This window comes from Tachypleus tridentatus, unplaced genomic scaffold, assembly GCF_004210375.1.
Source record: "Tachypleus tridentatus isolate NWPU-2018 unplaced genomic scaffold, ASM421037v1 Hic_cluster_1, whole genome shotgun sequence".
Lineage (NCBI taxonomy): Eukaryota > Metazoa > Arthropoda > Merostomata > Xiphosura > Limulidae > Tachypleus > Tachypleus tridentatus.
Genome location: NW_027467777.1, coordinates 29853262 through 29862752, shown reverse-complemented (window position 1 = coordinate 29862752; position 9491 = coordinate 29853262). Strand labels below are relative to the sequence as shown.

At 34.7% G+C, this 9491-nt stretch overlaps 1 protein-coding gene across 1 annotated transcript in view; it reads left to right on the top strand.

The window, feature by feature from the left end:
• The first annotated feature begins 3342 nt into the window (after positions 1-3342).
• LOC143241804 (uncharacterized) overlaps positions 3343-9491 on the top strand; it is a 31981-nt gene continuing 25832 nt past the window's right edge. The window contains exons 1-3 of the mRNA XM_076485063.1: positions 3343-3494; positions 6523-6672; positions 9258-9378. The gene's annotated coding sequence lies outside the window, so the exon portion shown is untranslated. The remainder of the gene's footprint in view (positions 3495-6522; positions 6673-9257; positions 9379-9491) is intronic.

Sequence of the window (9491 nt, the reverse complement as noted above, 5' to 3'; positions counted from 1 at the left end):
TTATAACTGTGTGATTTATATCTTGGTTTGTTTTATATAACAACCTGTTTCTAATTGGATTTATATATTTATGTCACTTAATCTCATTGAGTTTATATACTCCTTGTGGTTGGTTTATATAAATGTACCTGTTTTTACTATGGACTGATCTTTATATTTATAATCTCGTTGATTTATATCTTGGTTTTGTTTTTTATATAAACAGCTGTTTTTAGTGGACTGATCTTTATATTTATAATCTCGTCATTTTATATCATGGTTTGTTTTATATAAACACCTGTTTTTTTAGTGGACTGATCTTTATGAAGTATATATCTATTGGTTTATATCATTGGTTTGTTTTTATATATAACACCTGTTTCTAGTGGATTGATTTTTTATGTTATAATCTCGTGATTTATATCTTGGTTTATTTTATATAAACAGCTGTTTCTAGTGGTCACCTGAATCTTTATGATATAATCTCGTGATTTATATCTTGGTTTATTTTATATTAACACATGTTTCTAGTGGACTGATATTTATATTATAATCTCGTGATTTATATCTTGGTTTGTTTTATATAAACAGCTGTTTCTAGTGGACTGATCTTTATCAAGTTGTTTTCCTTTTCTTCACAGGATTATATGGGAAAAGTCGTTTTGATGATAGAAACATGGTCGCAGATCAATGGAGAATCTGTCCTAATTCAAATACTCAAGTTGACTTCTATTTTTCTTGGTAGGTAATCTTGGTACACTTCTATTTTTTCTAGGTAATTTTAGTACACTTCGATTTTATTGGTAGATAATCTTGGTATACTTCTATTTTTTGGTAGGTAATCTTGGTATACTTCTATTTTTGGTAGATAATCTTGGTACACTTCTGTTATTGTTTTTTTGTGGTAGGTAATCTTCGTAGAATTCAATTTTTCTTGGTAGGTAATCTTGGTACACTTCTGTTTTTTTTGGTAGGTAATCTTCGTACACTTCTATTTTTTGATATGTAATCTTGGTACGCTTCTATTTCTATAAAGATAAAATAAATTAATTTTGTTTTACCCAAAGTCGAAAGTGGCCTGGTATTTAGGGATCAACGTTCATGCCTTGTTATTACAAAAAAAATAGGAAGAAATCGAATACACAATTGGAAATCGTTTCTGCGTTATAAGAGTAACAGTCAATCTCCGCTATTCGGCTACAGGTGAATAATTTTAAAGCTAGTGTTAGGTTCTGTTGACTGTCTGCCTTCCATCTAGGCTGCGAGCTCAAACGTTTGGACAGTTAACAGAAATAGGTCATCTTAGGACGTACAATGTTAAAACTTGGAGTTCGACAAACGTTTGGACAGTTAACAGAAATAGGTCATCTTAGGACGTACAATGTTAAAACTTGGAGTTCGATTACTCGTAGTGAGCGGCGTGATGTTCGTTGTGTGGTTTTCATTGAGAAAACAACGACATTTGACGTGTGTCAGCATTAACATTATGGATCTACAAAACAACGACATTTGACTGTGTACGTGTGTCAGCATTAACATTATGGATCTACAAGAATAACATCTAGGAATCGATTCTTCCGAAGTGGACAGAATGCAGAAAGGTCAAGCTTTACATTAAGGACCTATCATAAACTTCTCCTGTGTTTTGTCCCGCTGTGAGTCAGTTGTAAGTTTAAGAACTTGAAATTATCCGAAGTTTGATTCTCCAAGGAAAAAAAAAGTCCATTGTTTAGCTGTGCATTGAAAATAGCAACAACAACTGAAACGCTTACAGCGCCACTATTGGTATTTCAAAGTATTAGCTCATAACGTTTATATTCCATGTATACATATATACACACAAACTGGTCAGTAAATCACACACTACTAGTCAGTAAATTACAATATATATATCATATACCACTGGTTAGTAAATTACAATATATATATATATCACACCATTGGTTAGTAAATCACAAACCACTGGTCAGTAAACCATTGCCACGCTGCATTGATCATAATCGGCCCTCGAAAAATACGAAACTGTGCCTATATATATCAAGGAAATTGGGCCATTTTTGACGAAATAATGAATAATAATATTCTACATCTGTCCACCAAGTTTCATCAAAATCTGACCACTTTTGACAGAATAATGAAGAATAATATTCTACATCTGTCCACCAAGTTTCATCAAAATCTGACCATTGTTCACTTATTTATAGAGCACAAATATTGTAAACAAAATCCTCATCTTACCAGACAGGGATTTTTATTTTTATTTTCATGACACTGACCCTCCAAAGCTAATTAATTCTAAGTTGGGTCACAGGTCAAATGTATATGAGCCCAAATTCGTTCTGCCGTTCACGAGAAATTTTGTTGACAAACAAACTAACACAGAGGTGAACACATAACCTCCGTCACCAATTAATAATGGTTTGTAGGTATAATGCAATACCACCAGATCAGTGGCGCCATCTCAGCAGAACTATACTTCAACGGTTATCTAAGTTGGGATTTTTACGAGCATATCTGCATTAGAATATATATCTCATAGTTACAAACATCTGAAGGGAATCGAATAACAACAAAAAAATATAACAGTTTTTACTATGCAGTAAAACTATCTTACTTTGTGAAACCAATACTTACTTGCTTTCACTATAGAAGTAAAACTATCTTACTTTATGGTAACAAATACTTTTACTTATTTTTACTATGCAGTAAAACTATCTTACTTTGAGGAAACCAATACTTTTACTTGCTTTCACTATTGAGTAAAACTATCTTACTTTATGGTAACAAATATTTTTACTTATTTTTACTACGCAGTAAAACTATCTTACTTTGTGGAAACCAATACTTTTACTTGCTTTCACTATAGAGTAAAACTATCTTACTTTATGGTAACAAATATTTTTACTTATTTTTACTATGCAGCCCCCTAGTACAGCGGTATGTCTCCGGATTTACAACGGTAAAATCAGGGGTTCGATTCCCCTCGGTGGGCTGAGCAGATAGCCCGATGTGGATTTGCTATAAGAAAAACACACATTTTACTATGCAATAAAACTATCTGACTTTATGGTATCCAGTATTGTTAATTGTTCTTATTATGCAGTAAAACTACCTTACTTCATAGTATCCAATAGTTTTACTTGTTTTTACTATGCAGTAAAACTATCTTACTTCATGGTATCCAATAGTTTTACTTGTTTTTACTATGCAGTAAAACTATCTTACTTTATGGTATCCAATAATTTTACTTGCTTTTATTATGCAGTAAAAGTACTTTACTTCATGGTATCCAGTAGTTTTACTTGATTGTATTATGCAGTAAAAGTACCTTACTTTATGGTACTCAATACTTTTTATTTACAGATCCTAATTGGAACAATCACCTAAACGACAAGAACTTACCGATACCTCTACGAGTCGTACTTCAAACTGAAAACGGTGGAAAAACATCAAAAAAACAGTTCGAGTTTTTAAAGTTTATTCCGTTTGTTGAAAACTGGGATAAAACATTTCTGGTAATGTAGGATCGACAGTAAGAAATGAAACAGAATCTTCTGAACAGAATTGTGTTATAAAAGAATTAGAATGTTTTAAAAAAGTAAAAACAAAAATATATATATCATTTTAAATAATTAAAACAAAGTAAAAAAAGTAAACTTTTTCAGGTGTGAAACGTTTTATGAAAATGGTAGATTTTTATTGAGTGAAATCCTTTTGTTGTGATATTAAAGTTATTATTTGACTTCTACGAATGTCATGGTAACAAAAGAGTATGACAGAAAATACCCGTTTTTCAATTTATTAAACGGACCAAGAAGATAAATCCGTACAGATTGGAGTCTTCTTCATTAGAAGTACCAGATGAAATGTTCAGTTTTTGAATGCACTTAAGCTATTTGGATGAGAACGTGGGCTGCTCTAAACAAAACTTGCAAAATGGCCGCCAAAGAACGTAATACACAATAAATAAAGTAATGCACTTTAATCAGTTATTAATAAAGTAAATAACGCTGCACAACAAAGTGTTTGCTTCTTGAACACTGTTGGGTGTTCCTTATAAATGTTTGGCTGCTGATCACGAAAATCACATCCAAATTTGCCTATCACGTACCATTTCATCGAAATATTTAGTTTTGTCATGTTTTTTCCTTATATTTTTGTCCAAAAAATTTCGTTTCTGTAAGAGACCTATGAAGAATGTTTTGTGCAGTCTGGGCATGTCCAGGCATGAAATCAGGCCAGGTTGGAAGATGTTCTGTGGAAGTATGCAGCCCGGACATGCCTGTGCAGGACGTACCCAGCTTGACACCGTCTCAGCAGGCTATAAAAATGGCTTGCATACACAGATGCTGCTCATTGGATTAATATAGAACTTATAGTGTGTACGTATTGTTTCAGAATATAGCATTGCCCCAGTAGCACTGTAACAAGTAAGTTAGATGTTATGGATGTTTTACAGGACGATTGGTGTCAGTCAGAATGTCTTGTCAATGTTGTAACAGCCGCGATACATTCTGCTATATTTGTAGTGAGTATATGCTTGTTCATCAGAGACGCTCAATGACTGCTCTTGTGAAGAAAGTATATCATCTATACTTTGGCTGGAAAATTGATGATGAAGACCAAGAATGGGTGCTTCATATTTGTCATGTGACATGTGCTATCTGTTTGAAAGCTTGGCTCAGAGACACTTGAAAGACAATGCCGTTTGCTGTCCCCATGATATGGCTAGAACAGAAAGACCATGTGACGGACTGTTACTTCTGTTTGACTAATGTATCTGGTTTCTCTGCCAGAAATAAGAAGTCAATTGAATACCTTAATCTGCCTTCAGCAATGAGACCCGTACCACATGACGACAGTCTTCAAATTCCGAAACTACCAGAGGAATGGACCTTAGATGAACCAGATGAAGAAACTGCAATGAAGGGAACTGGCAGTGACATTGATCTGGATTTTGAACCGTGATCCTCATTTCATAACACAGTCAGAATTAAACAATCTAGTCAGAGATTTGGGTCTGTAAAAAGCCGAATTGCTGGGTTCGAGACTGCAGGAATGGTGTTTGCTGTCACCAGGTACGAAAATTTCTGTTTTTCGAAGCCGCCAAAATGATATAACCATATTATTTGCACAAGTTGACAGTCTCTGTTTCTGTGTTGACATCGAAGGATTGTTCTCTACTTTGCGTTGTGACCATGACCTGCAAGAGTGGCGTCTCTTTATTGATTCATCAATATTAAGCCTCAAAACTGTTCAGTTACACAATGACAACGTTCACACTTCAATACCTGTTGGCTGTGCAGCACACATGAAAGAAACCTAAGAGAACATGAAAATGTTGCTGAAGCACATCCAGTACAGCAAGTACAACTGAAATATCTGAAAACTGGAGATCTGGAAGACGTTGCTCTGTTACTGGAACTGCAGCTCGGCTATACAAAGTACTGTTGTTTCATCTGTGAATGGAACAGTCGTGCCAAGAGTCACATTATTCTAGACAGAGCTGGCCACTCTGTAAAAAGTTAGATTCATAATAGAAAAATGTGGCTCATGAACCGCTTGTCGACCCGGCAAAGATTTTTTTGCCTCCTCTTCACATAAAATCAGGACTTATGAAGAATTTTGTGAAAGCGATGAACAAAGAAGGTGAAGGTTTTCGTTATTTAAAACAGATGTTCCCAAGAATAACTGAGGCCAAGATCAAAGTGAGCATTTTTGTTGGCCCTCAGATCAGACATGTTATGAATGACAAGTGGTTAGTTGAGCCAGAAAAGATTGCCTGGAAAGCCTTCAAAGACATTGTTGACAATTTCCTTGGCAATTACAGAGCCCACATTACACTCAGCTGTAGACAAACTTCTCAAAGCATACAAAACAATGACGAGCAACATGTCACTCAAGATTCATTTCCTCCACTCACACTTGGACTTCTTACCCGCACATCTCGGTGCTGTCAGTGACGAACACGATGAAAAGTTTTATTAGGACATTGCTAGAATGGAAAAACGATATCAGGGCAACTGGAATCCGTCAATACTTGTTGACTACTGTTGGACACTGCAACGTGATACACCGGACATTGAATACAAACGAAAATCAGGAGCAAAACACTTTTAATTATGTTAAACTTAATAACGTATTAGAAACATAAACGCAATTAAATATGTTATTGCCAGTAAACAGTTAACTGTTTGTTTCTCAGAGTTCCTACGTGATGAAACAAAACCAAAACTATATTTGTGTATACCCACCAGGTACCTGTTACAATCAGCAAAAACTTTTCAGGACGCAAATCTTTTCAAAAATTGTTGTGCAGTGTTATTATATAATTAGTGCTTTCTTTGTTTCCATAGCATGTTTATTAATTGTTTTTATCAAAGAAAACCACAAATGTTGTTATGACATGATATCTTGTTCTAGTATAAAACAAGGAAATAAGAGGACCACATATGATATAACTGATGTGTAAATCTAAGTTATATTCTGGTGATGATATTTTCTTACGTTTCATGAAATTTGATTGGTTTATGTACCTTCCAGATTCCAGTTGGTTTCGGGTGCCAGAGACTGGCAAAGGACTTAAAACAACCTGTTGATTTCTCGACAAAAGACATGTGGATTGAAGGAGAGTTGCTCTACACTATGAGAGAATCCACTGCAAACCCTTACAGCTACGCTACGACGTTTTTTGTAATTACTATATTCGTTTTTCTCTTAAATTCCACATTAGTAGTCCTAGTAAACACTGTGATGAAAAAATTCAATTTATCACAAAGATTCTCAACGCTGTAACCCGATGGTTTTCTACAGGATGCTCTCTCACTTTCATCAGCTTGCTAACTAATAAAGAAAGTGCTCGGGTTACAGGTTGTGATGGAAGAGGAAAAATAACACGTCGAGAATTAGAGAGTTTTTAAACAATCAAAGTAATATTTTTATTTTATTGTAAAATAATTTCTTGTGGAACAGCTTCAGGTTCTGATAGATGGTTTATCAGTAACAACACTTCTGTGTTACAACATTCAGTGTAACATCCTTTTAACAGTCAACATTCCTATGTCACAACATTCAGTGTAACATCCTTTTAACAGTCAACATTCCTATGTCACAACATTCAGTGTAACATCCTTTTAACAGTCAACATTCCTATGTCACAACATTCAGTGTAACACCCTTTTAACAATCAACATTCCTATGTCACAACATTCAGTGTAACATCCTTTTAACAGTCAACATTCCTATGTCACAACATTCGGTGTAACACCCTTTTAACAATCAACATTCTTATGTCACAACATTCAGTGTAACATCCTTTTAACAGTCAACATTCCCGTGTCACAACATTCAGTGTAACACCCTTTTAACAGTCAACATTCCTATGTCACAACTTTCAGTGTAACATCCTTTTAACAGTCAACATTCCTATGTCACAACATTCAGTGTAACATCCTTTGCCAACAGTCAACATTCCCGTGTCACAACATTCAGTGTAACATCCTTGTAACATTCAACATTCCTGTGTCACAACTATCAGTGTAACATCCTTTTAACAGTCAACATTCCTATGTCACAACATTCAACGTAACATCCTTTTAACAGTCAACATTCCTGTGTCACAACATTCAGTGTAACATCCTATTAACAGTCAACGTTCCTGTGTCACAACTTTCAGTGTAACATCCTGTTACCAGTAAACGTTCCTATGTAATAACTTTTAATGTAACATCTTTTAATAGTCAATATTTGTATTTCACAATCTTCAATGTAACATGATATTGTAATATTACCTTCGTAAGACATCGCTACGTCTACTTAACATTGTTGTAATATCACCTTCGTAAGACATCACTATGTCTACTTAACATTGTTGTAATATAACCTTCGTAAGACATCGCTACGTCTTCTTAACATTGTTTTAATATCACCTTCGTAAGACATCGCTACGTCTACTTAACATTGTTGTAATATCACCTTCGTAAAACATCGCTACGTCTACTTAACATTGTTTTAATGTCACCTTCGTAAGACATCGCTACGTCTTCTTAACATTGTTGTAATATCACCTTCGTGAGACATCACTACGTCTACTTAACATTGTTGTAATATAGCCTTCGTAAGACATCGCTACGTCTTCTTAACATTGTTGTAATATCACCTTCGTAAGACATCGCTACGTCTACTTAACATTGTTGTAATATCACCTTCGTAAGACATCGCTACGTCTACTTAACATTGTTGTAATATCACTTTCGTAAGACATCGCTACGTCTACTTAACATTGTTGTAATGTCACCTTCGTAAGACATCACTACGTCTACTTAACATTGTTGTAATATCACCTTCGTAAGACATCACTACGTCTACTTAACATTGTTGTAATATCACCTTCGTAAGACATCGCTAGCGTCTACTTAACATTGTTGTAATATCACCTTCGTAAGACATCGCTACGTCTACTTAACATTGTTTTAATGTCATTTTCGTAAGACATCACTACGTCTACTTAACATTGTTGTAATATAACCTTCGTAAGACATCGCTACGTCTTCTTAACATTGTTGTAATATCACCTTCGTAAGACATCGCTACGTCTACTTAACATTGTTGTAATATCACCTTCGTAAGACATCGCTACGTCTACTTAACATTGTTGTAATATCACCTTCGTAAGACATCACTACGTCTACTTAACATTGTTGTAATATCACCTTCGTAAAAACATCGCTACATCTACTTAACATTGTTGTAATATCACCTTCGTAAGACATCGCTACGTCTACTTAACATTGTTTTAATGTCACTTTCGTAAGACATCGCTACGTCTACTTAACATTGTTGTAATATCACCTTCGTAAGACATCACTGCGTCTACTTAACATTGTTGTAATATCACCTTCGTAAGACATCGCTACGTCTACTTAACATTGTTTTAATGTCACTTTCGTAAGACATCGCTACGTCTACTTAACATTGTTGTAATATCACCTTCGTAAGACATCACTACGTCTACTTAACATTGTTGTAATGTCACCTTCGTAAGACATCGCTACCTCTACAACTTATGAAGAGTGTTCTAGTATTACTTCCGTAATACACTGTTACATCTAATTTATTAAGACTGTTTTAGTGTTAACTTAATAAGACACTGTTAGGGTTAGTTTACACTATCAGAAAACGAGACAACGTTACCATTCAAGGTGATAAGTCTAGATGAAACACCTACTAAACTCTCCACGATATTTAAGCTGTCGAACTGAATAATATTTCTCTTCCAGGTGGCGTACGATCAGAAGTCTAAGCACTTAGCTCACTTCTACAATAAATGGGAAGAGGGCACTTCTTCTAAGCCAGTCCCTGTAAAATCAAATTTTATCGACGTATATGGCTTCAACGACAGTGAGATATCCTTTGATTTTTACACATCAACACCTAAAGCAGTGTTACGTTTTGTAACTTTTGTTTTTAATGTTGTATAGAATGAAGGGTTGACTAACTAGGTACACATCAAC